The 18,034-nt window shown below is 42.4% G+C and overlaps 1 protein-coding gene across 3 annotated transcripts in view; it reads right to left on the bottom strand.

The window, feature by feature from the left end:
• The window catches only part of ABLIM3 (actin binding LIM protein family member 3), a 247,732-nt gene that overhangs the window by 101,677 nt on the left and 128,021 nt on the right, over positions 1-18,034 (bottom strand). The gene's annotated exons all lie outside the window — the stretch shown is intronic.

Raw genomic sequence — 18,034 nt, forward strand, 5'->3', positions numbered from 1 at the left:
TCACTTTCCATGCCACTTACATCAGCTCCAGTTGCCAATGGGGCTTACAATCTAAATTACCTATCTCAGACACACATGGTTTCATTTCACATGAAGACAATTTCTTACTTCCAGGATCCATTATTTTTTTTCTAACATAATAAATAAAATAAAAACATACTAAGTTTCCGACTCAATATGTAAAATGGGTATAAACTAGTAAATTAGAAGTCAGGGCAGCAGCCAAAATTCGATAATTATACAGGGGTCGAACACAGCCAGTTCTCTTCGGTTATCCCAAAACACTTGTTAAAATAGCGGACGGTTTGGAGAACTGGGGAAAAGAGGAACCCCAACCAGATTCCCCTGAATTCAATTGTAACAGCTTCCACAGGATGCAGATAAAATTGAGTTGTCAGGCTCTGGTGGGCGCAAGTAAGTCCTCGGCAACCTGCCTCACCATTCAGCGATTCCTCTGAAATGAAGGTGGCATCCTTAGGCAGCTCTGCAAGTGATGGCACACCGTCCTGCTCACATTCTAGGACAGGTTGCTGGCGCCCATTTTAAATAATTCCTGGAGAACCCCTTTAAGGGCCAGCAGTCATGTGCTGTTGATGCACATGTCACACTTCCAGAGTGGCAGTGACCAGGATGCTCTGACAAGCTGAGTAGTTTTTTTATTTTTCTTAAGTCTTAGGCCTCATGCACACGACCGCTCAGTTTTTTTGCGGTCCGCAAACCGCGGATCTGCAAAAAACTTAATTTGCGTAACGGAACGGGCGGTCCATTGTAGAAATGCCTATTCTTGTCCACAAAACGGACAAGAATAGGACATGTTATATTTTTTTTTGCGGGGCTACTGAACGGAGCAACGGATGCGGACAGCACACAGAGTGCTGTCCGCATCTTTTGCGGCCCCATTGAAGTGAATGGGTCCGCACCCGAGCCGCAAAAACTGCAGCTCGGATGCGGATCAAAACAACGGTCGTGTGCATGAGGCCTTAGATGGCCCCTTTCATTTCTGGGGGCATGGAGTATGTTATTATTATTCATTTCTCATACAAGTGAGCTTAGTGTGACACAGTGTTTACCGCTATTATGTTTGGTGCAGACACATTGGACACTTTCTACAGACATCTGAATGGAGTCCAACATTTTTTATGAATAAAAATCTGAAAAATGTGGTGTGCATTGTTCGATCCATCATCCAAAAATGGAAGGAGTATGGCACATCTGCAAACCTACCAATACATGGCCGTCCACCTAAACTGACAGCCAAGACAAAGAGAGCGCTAATTAGAGAAGCAGCCAAAAGGCCCATGGTCATCTGGAGGAACTGCAGAGATCCACAGTCCAGGTGGGAGAATCTGTCCGCAGGACAACTATTATTTTTGTACTCCACAAATCCGGCCTAAGTGGAAGAGTGCAAGAAGAAAGCCATTTTTGAAAGTACCATTTTGGTAAGCCATAAGAAATCCCGTTTGTAGTTTGCCACAAGCCATGTGGGGGAAACAATAAACATGTGGAAGAAGGTGCTTGGGTCAGATGAGACCAAAGCAGAACTTTTTGGCCTAAATGCAAATCGCCATGTATGGTGAAAAACTAAGGGTACTTTCACACTAGCGTTTAAGTTTTCCGGTATTGAGTTCCGTCATAGGGGCCCAATACCGGAAAAAAACGCTTCAATTTTGTCCCCATTCATTGTCAATGGGGACAAAACTGAACTGAACAGAACGGAATGCTCCAAAATGCATTCTGTTCCGTTTTCTCTGCCACAATTTTCCACAATAGAAAACGGATCCGTCCCCCATTGACTTCTAATGGAGTTAATAATGGATCCGTCTTGGCAATGTTAAAGATATGTTAAAGATAATACAACCAGATCTGTTCATAACAGATGTAGATGGTTGTATTATCAGTAACAAAAGCGTTTTTGCTGGACCCTGCCGGATCCAGCAAAAACGCTAGTGTGAAAGTACCCTAACACTGCACAGGATCCCCACCGTGAAACATGGTGATGGCAGCATCATGTTGTGGTGATGCTTTTCTTCAGTAAGGACAGGAAAGCTGGTCAGAGTTCATTGGAAGATGTATGGAGCTAAATACAGGGCAACACTCGAGGAAAACCTGGCAAAGGCTGCAAAAGACTTAAGACTGGGGTGAAGGTTCATCTTTCAGAAGAACAACGAGCCTAAACATACAGCCAGAGCTACAATGGAATAGTTAGCATAATCATGTGTTAGAATGTCCCAGTCAAAGTCCAGACCTAAATACTATTGAGAATCTGTAGCAAGACTTGAAAATTGCTGTTCACAGACGCTCTTCCATCCAATCTGACTGAGCTTGAGCTATTTTTCAAAGAATGAGAACATTTCAGCCTCTAGATGTGCAAAGCTGGTAGAGACATACTCCAAAAGGCTTGTAGCTGTAATTGAAGCGAAAGGTGGTCCTACAAAGTGGGGGCTGAATACAAATGCACACCACACCTTCCAGATTAGGGCTCTTTCACACTTGCGTTCTTCTCTCCGGCATAGAGTTCCGTTGTCGGGGCTCTATGCCGGAAGAATCCTGATCAGTTTTATCCTAATGCATTCTGAATAGAGTGAAATCCGTTCAGGATGCATCAGGATGTCTTCAGTTCCCGAACGGAACGTTTTTTGGCCGGAGAAAATACCGCAGCATGCTGCGCTTTTTGCTCCGGCCCAAAATCCTGAAGACTTGCCGCAAGGCCGGATCCGGAATGAATGCCCATTGAAAGGCATTGATCTGGATCCGGCCTTAAGCTGAATGTCGTTTCGGCGCATTGCCGGATCCGACGTTTAGCTTTTTCTCAATGGTTACCATGGCTGCCGGGACGCTAAAGTCCTGGCAGCCATGGTAAAGTGTAGCGGGGAGCAGAATACTTACCGTCCGTGTGGCTCCCGGGGCGCTCCAGAGTGACGTCAGGGCGCCCCACGCGCATGGATGACGTGATCGCATGGCACGTCATCCATGCGCATGGGGCGCTCTGACGTCATTCTGGAGCGCCCCGGGAGCCGCACGGACTGTAAGTATACCGCTCCCCCGCTCCCCGCTCCTACTATGGCAACCTGGTCTTTAATAGCGTCCTGGCTGCCATAGTAACACTGAAAGCATTTTGAAGACGGATCAAATGCTTTCAGTACACTTGCGTTTTTCCGGATCCGGCGTGTAATTCCGGCAAGTGGAGTACACGCCGGATCCGGACAATGCAAGTGTGAAAGAGGCCTTAGTATTTAGTAAAATTTTTGAAAACCATGTATCATTTTCTTTTCACTTCACACAAACTTGCTGCTTTGTGTTGGTCTACCACAGAAAATCCAAATAAAATTAATTTAAAGAGAACCTTTCACCTTTTTTTGTTTTGCTAAACTAAGTACCTTTACAAGCGGCATGCGCTCCGCTAATGCTGCTATAACATTTCTTTTTTTTCAAATACCCCTCAGCTGCCCTGCTGTGCGCCCATTCTGTTTCCGTGCCCTGTATACTAAGGCTCCATTCAGACATCTGTAGAATGTGTCCGCACCCGTTCCGCAATTATCCGGAATGGGTGCGGACAGCATACAGTGTGCTGTCCACATCCGCATTTCCGGAGCGCGGCCCCGAACTTCTGGTCCGCGGCTCCGGAGAAAAATAGAACATGTCCAAAAATAGGTAGTTCTATGGGGTGCCGGCCGGGTGTATTGCGGATCTGCAATACACTACGGACATGTGAATGGACCCTAATAGATAGTATCAGTACAGTAGGCCTCTTATTCTCCCTAGTGGTGGTGCGGTCCAATTGCAGAGGACCACGTCACAGCCAAGGAGAAAAAAACTGCTCACCTTCTCTCTGGCTGTGATGTGGTCCGCTGCGATTGGACCGCACCACCACTAGGGAGAAGGAGAAGCCCACTGAGAAGCGCTGGTGTCTCCTCCTCCCTGTACTTATGCTATTAGTATACAGGGCACAGAAGAGGGGCACAGCGGGGCAACAGTGAAAAGTCCTCTTTAAGTTTGTGGGTGAAAAAAATGAGGAAAAGTTCAAGGGGTATGAACACCTTTTCGAGGCACTATATGTAGCATTCTACATAGTTTGTGAAACTGACCACTGCAGCAAAGCAGAAATAAGACTTCCATTAATTAAAAAATATATACATTAGCCAAACTATTGGAGCATGATCTGGGAGGAACATTCGCTCTTTTCTACTCTTTAATTTAGAACATTAGTGTGATACCATAATAGAGAAACTAGTGAAAGTAATTACAGTGCATTCACAAGACAGCCCCCCCCCATCCAAAGTGCCATTCAGGGACTGCAAACAAGTCACATGATCTCTGTCTGACATAGTAATAATAATACTAGCAGCCAACATATTCAGCAGTACTTTACAAACAAGTAATGAAAATAGATGAATAAACATTGGAGACAAAGGAGGAAACAGGCCCCTGTCCATAGAGCTTACAATCTAAATAGAATAAAGGTGTACATGACAGCACAGGATATTAATTGTGATTTCCAAGCCATCAATACTGATGACCTAGCCTTCAGACAGTTGACATGGGTCTGAGTTGCAGTAATCCAGCACAGTCACTACACAGTGTATATAGCTATCTGCTTCCGGTGGTAGTGCCATGTGTTGAAGCCTCAATTATCTGATACTGATGACCTATCCTAAGGATAGGTCATCAATATCAAAGTCCTGGAAAGCCCCTTTAATTTTGTCCAGGGGACCAGTACCATGTATTAGCTGCGATAACCGGTCAACCACTCATTATCAGAATTAGGGATGAGCGAATCGACTTCGGATAAAATATCCGAAGTCGATTCGCATAAAACTTCGTTCTAATACTGTACGGAGCAGGAGCTCCCTACAGTATTAGAATGTATTGGTTCTGATGAGCCGAAGTTATTGCTTCGCAAAGTCTCACGAGATTTCCCGCAATAACTTTGTAAATTAATTTGTACTTATGAAGTTATTGCGCAAAATCTCACAAAGCAATAACTTCGGCTCATCGGAGCCAATACATTCTAATACTGTACGGAGCTCCTGCTCCGCACAGTTTAGAACAAAGTTCTAAGATATTTTATCTGAAGTCGATTTGCTCATCCCTAATCTGAATCAATGGAGATACAAGTGCAGTGTAATTTGACGAAAATAGCTAGCTGCAGACAAGATGGAATTGAGACATCATTTAACAGGTCAGGTTGTACATGGACCATGGACTATGGTTATGTGATGAAGAAGATCATAAAAATGAGTTTTCAAGGCATGCTTAAAGGCAGTCTGACACCCCCGGCAGGCCCTAATAGGTCCAATAATACAAAAGTACAGAACACCTGCTGCTGACTCCAGATTAGTCGATACTCACACATTCTCCCAATATGTGCCAGCAAGTCAGCCATGGAATGCATTGAGAGGACTCCAGTGCATGCGCACATAATCGAGAGGACTCCAAGAGAAGTGCTCTCTATGCATGGCACGGCTGGTTTATTGAGACATAGCGGGGGATTGGGCATGAGTATCGACATACAAATGACTAATCTGGAGTCAGGGCCAGGTGTTCTATACATGTATTATTGTACACAATGGGGCTTGCTGGAGTTGACAGATTCCCTTTAAAACTAGGAATTTTAGGAGCAAGTCTAATGGTTTGTAACAGTGAGTTCCACAGAATGACTGCAGAACGGGAGAAGTCCTGCAAACAGGAGAGAGAAGATGTAATAATGCACACTTACCAACACTGTCATTGGCTAATTCGGGGCATGTAAGCCCCACCCCCAGAATGCAGCATGTTGGTGGGGCTTAATTAAGCCCTACCCATTTTCAGCCTGGGGCATCCCAAATTTCTGTGACTGTTTCTTAAAGTTAGGGACAGTTCCTGCAAATTGGGGCATGAATTATGGCTCTACATGATTCCTTTTAAGAAAAGGGGATTTCAGGATAAATTACCTGATATTTTTCAGTACTGTGGACTGGCTAAGAGTGAAGATGTGATTCAAAGAATCAGGAAATGCTTTATATTTACCTCCCCTTTTTTGGGAGGGGTACTATTTATAGTGGGTTTAATAATACTCACAGTTATAACTATTATTATGATATTACACTGATCTCCATATGTAAGGTCTAGACTAGAGTAGCAGGTTCTCTTTATCAAGTAACTCTACCCTAAAATCAATTTTGGGAATTATTTTTTAGTGGTCCAAGATCACAATCTAACTTAGCAAAAAGTAGTACTCCTGGACCAAAATCTAAACTTGGCATTCATTACCTTGGTAGAAGTATTGGTATAAAACAACCGCAGGACTCATTTTAAGGCTACTTTCACACTAGCATTAATATTTTCCGATATTGAGCCCTATGACGGATCTCAATACCGGAAAATATTAATGCTAGTGTGAAAGTAGCCTTAAAATGAGTCCTGCAGTTGTTTTATACCAATGCGTCTACCAAGGTAATGAATGCCAAGTTTAGATTTTGGTCCAGGAGTAATACTTTTGGGTAAGTTAGATTGTGATCTTGGACCACTAAAAAATAATTCCCAAATGCAAATAGCCATGTATGGTGAAAAACTAAGGGTACTTTCACACTAGCGTTTAAGTTTTCCGTTATTGAGATCCGTCATAGGGCCTCAATACCGGAAAAAAACGCTTACGTTTTGTCCCATTCATTGTCAATGGAGACAAAACATAACTGAACTGAATGGAGTGCTCCAAAATGCATTCCGTTCCGTTTGGTTGCGTTCTCATACCGGAGAGCAAACTGCAGCATGCACACAATATAAACGCATCTGTTCCCCATTGACTTTCAATAGAGTTCATGACGGATCCGTCTTGGGTATGTTAAAGATAATACGGATGTAGATGATTGTATTATCGGATATAGACGGTTGTATTATCAGTAACAAAAGCGTTTTTTGCTGGACCCTGCCGAATCCAGCAAAAACTCTAGTGTGAAAGTAGCCTTAGGGAGGCTTTCCAGAACAAAAGGGTCTGCTTCTTTTTTTGTTTAGAAAAATGTGTCTGTCCATGAGCTGTGTCTGGTATTGCAGCTGATCCTTGGTCTAGTGAATAGGCCTAAAGTATATCTCAAGGACAGACACGGTGCTGATCTTGGAAAAAGCAGAATCTTTTTCTTAATTCTTGACAGACCATTTAGGGATCATGCACACGAATGTATTTTCTTCCCGTGTCTGTTCCGTTTTTTTGTGGACCGTATGCCGAACCATTCATTTCAACGTGTCCGCAAAAGAAAGAAAGTTACTCCATGTGCATTCCATTTCCGTATGTCAGTTTCGCAAAAAAATAGAACATGCCCTATTATTGTCTGCATTACGGGCAAGGTTAGGACTGTTCTATTAGGGGCCAGCTGTTCCGTTCTGCAAAATACGGAATGCACACGGACGTCATCCATGTTTTGTGGACCGCACTATATATATGGTTGTGTGCATATATATATGGTTGTGTGCATGAGCCCTTAGGGTAGGTTTCCTAATGCAGATTTGGAAGTCAAAAACAGGAGTCAAATAAAAAAAGAGGAGAAGTCATATCTATCCTTTATAATTTCTCTCCTGCTACTTTCTCTGGCTTCCAAAACTGCAGCAGGAAATGTGTGGCGGGACCCTTAAAGTAGCCACCTTTTTATTCTGGAGCGTACAGGGCATTACATAACAGAACGGTGAAATGCTCTTCTAACATTTCTTCATTCTTATCGCAACATTCCTCAGTACAGGCTTTGGAGATGCTGAGCGCAAAACTGCAATTCAATAAGAGGCCTGATTGTATTAATTTGAGAATGATGATCTGAAGGCAGATGCTCGGTGAAAGCACCTATTCATGCTCCTCACATCAGTTCCATCTAGATAACCTTTTCAGACACTGCACAGACTTGCTCTGCCGCTCCTGGCTTTTCAGCCATAGATATGCTGTTCTGACCTGCTACTACCTTCAGGGGCTTCTATAACAGTCGATGGCAGTTACACAGGTTTTTCCTTCACCCTACACTATTCTGTTCACAGCCTGCCCGCACCTGCCCTTAAATTCCAGAAAGGCTTCAGAAAGAAATCTGACATTTGGCATTACATTCATAATATTAGGCTCCATAACTATTTCAGTTTCCTAATTAGTGCAAACAGTTTGGTGGCAATGATACTATACTGAACTGGCTCCACACGCCAGTTGTTATTTTGCAATTTGAAATATGGAAAAATGTTCTGTGTCATAAATTATGCGGTCATACACTTCACCGTCACATATCTAGACCAGAAACCTATAAGAATAAATTGCTTTTACAGCTGGAATGGAAATTTATGCTGATTTAGATCCGTGAAACATTTACAATGCAAATTGTAGTCACAAAAATGATGATCTCTGCTGATCTGCACTAATTTTATGTGCTAACTGATATAATAGCAGTCTAAGGAGGTGTACATCTATCAGTGACAGCTATCTCTGTATACACACTTACACAGAGAATGCTATCAATCACTGATAACACCTCCCCGTGTCCAACTATCAGTATCTGACAACTATCTATGCATGCACACTTACACAGAGAATGCTATCAATCACTGATAACACCTCCCCTGCGTACAGCTATCAGTTACTGACAGCTATCTTAGTGTTCACACTTACACAGAGAATGCTATCAATCACGGATAACATCTCCCCTGTGAACATCTATCAGTGACTGACAGCTCTCTATGTATACACACTTACACAGGGAATGCTCTCAGTCACTGATAATACCTCCCCTGTGTACAACTATCAGTGACTGACAGTTATCTCTGTAAACATACTTACACAGAGAATGTTATCAATCACTGATAACACCTCCCCTGTTTACAACTATCAGCGACTGACAGCTATCTCTGTATACACACTTACACAGAGAATGCTAATAATCACTGATAACACCTCCCCTGTTTACAACTATCGGTGACTGACACCTATCTCTGTATACACACTTACACAGAGAATGCTATCAATCACGGATAACATCTCCCCTGTGAACATCTATCAGTGACTGACAGCTCTCTATGTATACACACTTACACAGGGAATGCTCTCAGTCACTGATAATACCTCCCCTGTGTACAACTATCAGTGACTGACAGTTATCTCTGTAAACACACTTACACAGAGAATGTTATCAATCACTGATAACACCTCCCCTGTTTACAACTATCAGCGACTGACAGCTATCTCTGTATACACACTTACACAGAGAATGCTAATAATCACTGATAACACCTCCCCTGTTTACAACTATCGGTGACTGACACCTATCTCTGTATACACACTTACACAGAGAATGCTATCAATCACGGATAACATCTCCCCTGTGAACATCTATCAGTGACTGACAGCTCTCTATGTATATACACTTACACAGGGAATGCTCTCAGTCACTGATAATACCTCCCCTGTGTACAACTATCAGTGACTGACAGTTATCTATGTATACACACTTACACAGAGAATGCTATCAATCACTGATAACATCTTCCCTGTGAACATCTATCAGTGACTGACAGCTCTCTATGTATATACACTTACAGACAATGCTATCAATCACTGATAACACCTCCCCTGTTTACAACTATCAGCGACTGACAGCTATCTCTGTATACACACTTACACAGAGAATGCTATTAATCACTGATAATACCTCCTTGACTGACATCTATGTATACACACTTACACAGATAACATCTCCCCCCTTGTACAGCTATTCCTAATTGACAGCTATCTATGTACAGATGTAGTAGAGTTAACACACATGCTTTATAAGACATTATTATCTAAACAAAATGTGTTAAGCAAACACCTTCAATTGCTTTTCAATGGCTTTTGTCTTAAGATAATACGATGAGTTAAGAAATTTGAGTTAAGAGTTTTGTGTGTTAACCCTGCTACATCCATATGTAAAAAATAGCAATTCTTGTGATGTTTTGTACTTATTTGAGTCAAAAATGTGTTAACCTTTTGCACGTCTAAACCACTCACTACTCCTGTTTTGAAAAGTGAGTGGGAAAGTGGGCATGGTTAACTATGTCAATCACGCCAGATTTTCTGACTGGGACTTCTGAGCAGAGTACGTTTGTAGCTGGTTCCTACACTGCCCTGATGTCACGGCTGAGGATGGGGGAAACCCTCAGCCGTGCGATGCCAGAAGATGTTAATGGGTGCTCGGACAGAACAACAGAATTAGGGAGCAGGTCATCTCCTAGCGCAGGGATCAGCAACCTTCGGCACTCCAGCTGTTGTGAAACTACAATTCCCAGCATGCTCCATTCATTTATATGGGAGTTCTAAGAAGAAATTAGCAAGTAGGCATGTTGTGAGTTGTAGTTTCACAGCTGGAGTGCCGGAGGTTGCCTACCCCTGTCCTAGCGCATCCCTAATCTGACCCTGACTCCTAGCTGTATGAGCCGACCTTGATGGTAGGAGGGCTCATACTCAGGAACCTCGGATCCCTACTGACCCTCCGACAGATCGCTGAGCTAGAAGCTGGGTAGACAACCTGTTCCTCCTGGATGCAGAGAAACAAGAGTCTAAAGTGGCCAAGCTACATAGAAAAAGGAACCTAAACAACGTATGGCAATGGCAGGTAAATGCAACAAGAATAACACCCACCTGCCACAGACACAAAGCCTGGAGCCCAAGTGCAAGTGCTGCTGTCCACACCAAACATAAACGGACACGGCACACACCACACATCACACAGGAACCCAGGACCATAAGCTGCAATAGAGAAACATACAAAAGACACACCTTCATAACATCGTGTATAACATAAACTTAAACTTATGACCACAAGGGTGGCCCCCACTGGCAGATGGTATATAAGTAGGAGGATGACTCCAGCAGACCATGGCTGAAGTACCCCTCTGACTACTGCTCTCAGCAGAGGCGAAATAGCCCATGTAGCCACACCCACACAGACACACCCAGTGTTCACACACACAGAAGGGAGTTAACTCTTCCTACACCAGGCATGGGAGAAGGCTACTGAAAAGGGAGGTGTACAAACAACATCACACAAATAAACCCCGTGCACACCAAACAGGGAAAGTGCAGACAAGCATAAGTTGCCAGCGGCAACCGCATGCTGTGACAGTGAGCGCCTAGCAACCGCTCAGGCTGCTCCACTGCCAACAACCTTATGTTGCCAGCGGCAACCATGGTCGTGACACCTGAATATTGTAGGCTTAAGTAAGTCCAAAGTGAGGCAGTATATTTAGTGTTAGGGACCCATCTGCGGAAGCCACCTTGACGCCTGGTAGATGGGCCCGACACGTATGTGCGCTAAGAGCTTCCATTGCTCGTTTATAGTCGGTATTGTACCACTTTTATCTAGAATAACGGTGTGCAGCCATTTCGCTTTTTGTCACACAAAAAGTAGCAAATTTACTCCAGTCGGGGGCTTGGGGGGATGCGATGCATTTCTAGGCAAAAGTGTCAAGTTTAACAATGCACCAAATTGAACAAAGAACAAGCAACATTTGATAAATCTGATGCACCAACACAGACTGAAGGAAAACTGACTTCAAATATTACCCTCATGACAAATTCCCCCCCCCCCCACAGAATATTAATTCTCATATCTTCAAAATGGCTCATATTGTTACAAAAAGGATCAATGTGTTTATAGGAAAACTGGTTTCTGTTTAACAATGCAAAGAACATTGCATATTGTATTCACTTAAAATAATAAAATGTTATGTTTATGACTAGCTTTAAAGGGAATCGATCTTAGACAGTTATCTGAGGTAATCCATAAGTAGTACTGTACATAAGGAGTCCAGATTCCCATTTTAAATTTTCCTACTGCCTCCGTTCCCCCACTGTCAGCTCTCTACGCTGCACTGAAATACATTGTCAGGACTGCTGTGCTGTTCTAACATAATGGAGAGGACTCATGTGCGCATGCATGACAGTCCTCGCAAAGTATTTCAGTGCAGCTCTGAGTGCTGACAGCGGGAGAACAGGGGGCAGTAGGAACTGCACTACTACTCATGTATTACCTCAGAAAACAGTCCAAGATCCTGGTGACAGATTCCATTTAAACAGTCCCACATATGATACTTATCTATATTGGGTGAAGTGTGCTATCTTAATGCCTAGCTTCACGTCAGCCATAAACCAAGCTATCCCACATAAGCTTCAATAGCCTTAAATACTCTCATAACATCCTGCAGACAATAATAAATGGTTTGTCATATGGGCAGATTTCGGATAACAAGTGCTACCTGAAGAAACAGCCTATTGATTGGCGCTCAATAAAATTTTGTAATCATTGCACACAAGGAGTGCATGGAGACAACCAAGTAATATGATCATTTGTCCCTATTGAGTTAGCATTTATTGGAGGCATAGGGATGTGTTGTGGACAGAAGAAGGTGAAATGAGCGTTTGCTCGTCTGTTGGCGGATGATTAAATGGGGCAGTGATTGGGAATTCATGTTTACAGGAATAATCATTTGGCCGATTGTCGGCCCATGTAAAAGAGCCTTTAATCTTAGCCTAGGAGAACAATCGTACTGACATTAGCTATTATATCACACAAAGGATTTGCCACACAAAGTACTCACACAATGATACTGTGTTTCTATTCAAGTTAAGAATTTTTAGGTATTATAAGAAAATGAAACTACTGACGACAGCAACATGGCTACATACGTATATATACCAGCTACAGTATCCCGTAATAGAGCCATGTACAATGCCAGCCAAAGTGCATTATAGCAGAAGTAGCTAGGATGACAGCCACAGTGCCACCAAAATGACAGCCAAAGTGTCATCTTAATAAAACTCACAGTGACACCATAATGGCAAACTAGTGCACATATAATGATCACCCCATAAAAATCCAATCTGTCCTTATGAAAGCAGAAGTGCTAATGAGGCCGCTTGCATGCCGCTTCCTCTGGCTACATCTCTGCCTTTGTAAAACTGCAGACTAATAAAACAGTCTGCCTAGCAGTAACTATAGAGCCCTAGCTGTCCAGGAGATCTGTCTGTTCTACATGAAACTGAGTCTCCAGAACATTTAAAGGTGCCACCATCACTAATGGTTGCCCATTTCTCTTGCTTGGTTTCTGATTATCGAATTTCAAGATGAGCCTGTCAGACAAACGTTGCTAATTACTGGCATGAACAATCTTTTTGGTCTTGCCAAATCCAATATCTACACCCAGAGAGGTGATTTCTGCTGCTCTATCCTCCGTCATAGGAAAATAAAAACGGAATTCAAGCTGTGACGGAAAGCTATCAATCACTGAACGTGGTAAGCAGGACTCTGTTTCTCCAAGGAGTCCTGTCAGGATTCACACAGTTTTTTCTTAAAAAAACCTGATCCAAGTCATGTAAACCTGTACATCGTAGAGCTCAGCTTCTACCATATCCTGCTCTTAAATAGGGCAGCAGAAGGCAACCGACAGGTTCACTTTAATCCTAATTCCAGGGAGTCGTAACTAGTTATATGAATCAAAGAGAGATGATATAACCTGCAGTAAAATAGGGAATAGTATATTGCTTCTTTCTGTTAAATGGCTATTAGAAAAGCATAGTGAGCCACACAGATACTCTTATAACATATGAAATTACCTGTTACAATATTAGAATGATGAAATACCTGGTTATATTTCCAGAGATTTGATTATTCTTTCTTTTATAGCATTTTGCCACACTGATATACTTACAAGCCTTTTGTTGCTAAGGAACTCTGAGTTGTCCTTACAAACCATCTCCAGACTCCCCGGAGACACAGAGAAAGATGATGAGCACCAGACAGAGGAGACAGGGATACGGGTATAAACGAATATAGAGGCGGCAGCAAAGCTTACCGTATGAAACTGTTACCAGGCCGTCCAAACATGAAGGGAAATCTGATGATTTTAGATCTCTTAACCTGAAATATGCTTTGATTTGCCAGCTCATTTACACAGCAATCTACCATGTGCTCAGACGCAGAGTAAAAGGATCAAGAGAAGCTCATTACAGCATTTAATCCACTAATGTAAACAGGCATTAGAAATATCCCCGATGGGAAGGAAAGAGAGCAACAGGGATGGACCAGAACGGCTCAATTACAATGCACAAATGTGTTGCTTAACCATTTTTATGACGATGTGAGAAAACGTTCACTGATTTCTGTAATTAGGCTTTAGACAACTCAACTACAGACAGAAAATCTCATTCTCAATAGAACGTTAGTCTGCAGCATCTGACAGAGCATCAGAGTTACTTCTCTGAGGGCGTTAAGCATCGGTCACTAATTATACGATGTCCCACAACAATGTGGTATGGTGTTGGGCGCCCAAGAAGTGTAAAGGTGCCCATACCCAATGGTCTAATTTACACCGTCTAAAGTTGATAAAAGAGTCAATTTCAACCAAAACAATCATTTGTCAGGTGAAATTCAACAATGAATGATGGTTTTAGCCAACCAATGACAGATAATCATGGTCTAAGCACCGATCTCCTGATTTTGGCAAGAGGTGAGTCCTCTTTTTAAATGGGTTGTTTCACTTCAGTAAATGACATTTATCATGTAGAGGAAGTTAATGCAAGACACTTTCATACTGTGATTGTTCATATTCCTTCTTTTGCAGGCTTGATTCATTTTTCCATCACATTACACTGCTCATATCCAGGGGTGCTGGCCACCAGTCCAATCCAGCAGTGGTGGTCGTGCTTGCACACTATAGGAAAAAGCATCGGCCTCTCTGGTGGCCGGGACAGTGGAAGCGCACATAGGCATGCATGTACAACAGCTCCCATACCAGCCATCTTGTACCTGCATTGTAGTGGCAGCCATAACCCCTAGATATGAGAAATGCGATGGAAAAATGAATCCAGCCAGCAAGGAAGGCAATATCGACAATCATAATACATTAGCAAGTGCCTTGTATTAAAGGGGTTGTCCGGGTTCAGAGCTGAACCCGGACATACCTCCATTTACACCCAAGCAGCCCCCCTGACTTGAGCATCGGAGCAGTTCATGCTTCGATGCTCTCCTTTGCCCTGCGCTAAATCGCGCAGGGCAAAAGCATTTTCCTGTGTTCCAGTGACGTACCGGGCTCGCCATAGGGCTGCCAGGAAGCCCGGTGACGTCAGTAAAATGGCTAGGGCAGCGATAAAGCACTACTACTGAGCTCAGACAGATATGTGATCAGCAATATCAGCCTCTAATTGGCTAATACCAACTTAGTTTACAATCGTCTAGCAACAAGCTCCGTAGAGGCTTATAAGTTTGCATCTGATAAGTCGATATGGCAATGTAGCGCTTACTAGTATTGTTTTTCAATCCAACAGCAGGAGCATGCAGCGCTAATGTATTTGTATAATATAAAAAGCTCATTTGATTGAAATATTCAGTTTATGTTGTTGTGTAATGTTGAGTATAACACATCCAGGGGGCATTCTTCCCTTAGTGGAATACCATGAATGGCACCTTTTTTTCTTGGATTTAAGCTGTATGTTAAAATTACCATTATCGCTTTCTTTTGTAACCTGACGAAGGAACACCAGTAGCCCTAATATGTTGTTTTAAAGAAAATATAGGAACCCAGTCTTCTTTTAATGCCTAGATTGACAGTTGGTACTCTGAAAGCTAAATAATAATCCACAGGGGGAAATGGCGCTACTTTCTATAAATCCTGGCAGACAGTAGTTCTGACCTATCGTTGAACCTCCACTTCTTCATTGCACCTATAAAGTTCCTCTGTGAGGTGGGCTCCTGTCTGCCAGGATTTATAGAAAGTAGCGCCATTTTCACCTGTGGATTATCTTTCAGATGCCTACAATAGTGTCTGAGGCAGCACAAGCTTTCAAGGTCAGTCTCCTTATTCTTACATTGCTGATGTTTTATGTACATACCCACTCTAGGGTGGGCCCCGATAGCCCAGATATCACAAAATCATTAAAAAGGTTGTCTGAGGGAAGAAAAAATTCTCTTAAAAGGACCGGGATGGCATCAAAATAAAGATAACTATTACCTTACTGATTCCCTGCTACTGCCATTCCACTTCTGCTCCAGTCCCTGTTGCTCTCCACTTTCTGGCCCTGTCTTGACACACAGGAAATGGGTGGAAATGCTTATTCAGCCTGGGACCAGGATATGGAAAGCAGTAGATGGAGATTGGTAAGTAATGCTATTTTTTTATTCTGAACCCCTCCTGACCCGTTTTACAAAAATTTTGTCCCCCTAGGACAACCTTTTTGGATCTGTTTCATAGACACACCATTCTAAAGAAAGCGCAATGCAAATTAGTGGTGCCTTGATTAGACTGCTGGGTCCTTGAATATGCTAAAAGCAGAATTCTCTGGTATCCAAGGAGTCTGGATGCCTTCCAGACTGATGGTGTAATCTCATGGATTCCACTAATATCATCTCATGACAAGTATCTATATCACAAAATTATTTTTGAATGTATTTTAATAGCAGTGTCTACTGTATGCAAAGGGAGTGTGCAACACAACCTTAGTCTCCAAAGTAAAACTGAAAACAACCATAGAGTTAGCATGATATTTTTGTTGTTTATTCTAATATAGGTAGTACACTTGGTTAGTATTATACTGTATATTAGTTATTCTAGTACTAAATATAGTGAGGAACAGACGTATTTGAACACCCTGTGATTTTGCAGGTTCTCTCACTTTGAAATCATGGAGGGGTCTGAAATTCACATTGTAGGTGCATTCCTACTCTGAGAGACAGAATAAAAAAATAATAATCAGGAAATCACATTGTATGATTTTTTTAATAATTTATTTGTCTTGCACTGCTGAACATAAGTATTTAAACACCTGAGAAACAGCAAAAATTCTGGCTCTCAAAGACCTGTTACTGTGCATTTATAAAGTCTACTTTTACTCCACTCATTAATCTAACTTAGTCGCACCTGTCTGAGCTCTTTAACCCCTTAGGGACACAGCCTTCTTACACCTTAGGACCAGGCCATTTTTTGCAAATCTGACCAGTGTCACTATAAGTGCTGATAACTTTAAAACGCTTTGACTTATCCAGGCCGTTCTGAGATTGTTTTTTCGTCACATATTGTACTTCATGACACTGGTAAAATGAAGTCAAAAAAATTATTTTTTTTGCACAAAATAATACCTAATTTACCAAACAATTTCATAAATTAGCAAATTTCAAAGTTTCAGTTTCTCTACTTCTGTAATACATAGTAATACCCCAAAAAATTGTGATGACTTTACATTCCCCATATGTCTACTTCATGTTTGTAGCATTTTGGGAATGATATTTTATTTTTTGGGGATGTTACAAGGCTTAGAAGTTTACAGAAATCTTCAAAATCCCACTTTTTATGGACCAGTTCAGGTTTGAAGTCATATTGTGAGGCTTAGGTAATAGAAACCTCCCAGAAATGACCCCATCTAAGAAACTACACCCCTCAAGGTATTCAAAACTGATTTTACATACGTTGTTAACCCTTTAGGTGTTGCACAAGAGTTATTGGCAAATGGGGATGAAATTTGAGAATTTCATTTTTTTGTCTAATTTTCCATTTTAACCCATTTTTTCCACTAACAAAGCAAGGGTTAACAGCCAAACAAGACTGTATCTTTATTGCCCTGATTCTGACGTTTACAGAAACACCCAATATGTGGCTGTAAACTACTGTACGGCCACACAGCGGGGCGTAGAGTGAAAGGTGCGCCGTTTGGTTTTTGGAAGGCTGATTTTTATGGACTGGTTTATTTACACCATGTCCCATTTGAAGCCCCCTGATGCACCCCTAGAGCAGAAACTCCCTAAAAGTGACCCCATCTAAGAAAGTACACCCCTCAAGGTATTCAAAACAGAGTTTACATACATTTTTAACCCTTTAGGTGTTGCACAAGAGTTATTGGCAAATGGGATGCCAGCAGACGACCAGCAGACGACCAGAGATAGGAACCCTGAGAGGGACGAGGGGTCACCAACACGGACACGGTTAGCAAGGTGGCTGCTGGCAGCGACCTGGAGTGGGAGCGTTCCCCGAGTCGGATGCGGTGTCCAGTGTTCCTCCTCCAGACTGCTTT

This window comes from Bufo gargarizans, chromosome 2 (assembly GCF_014858855.1).
Source record: "Bufo gargarizans isolate SCDJY-AF-19 chromosome 2, ASM1485885v1, whole genome shotgun sequence".
NCBI classification, from domain to species: Eukaryota; Metazoa; Chordata; class Amphibia; order Anura; family Bufonidae; genus Bufo; species Bufo gargarizans.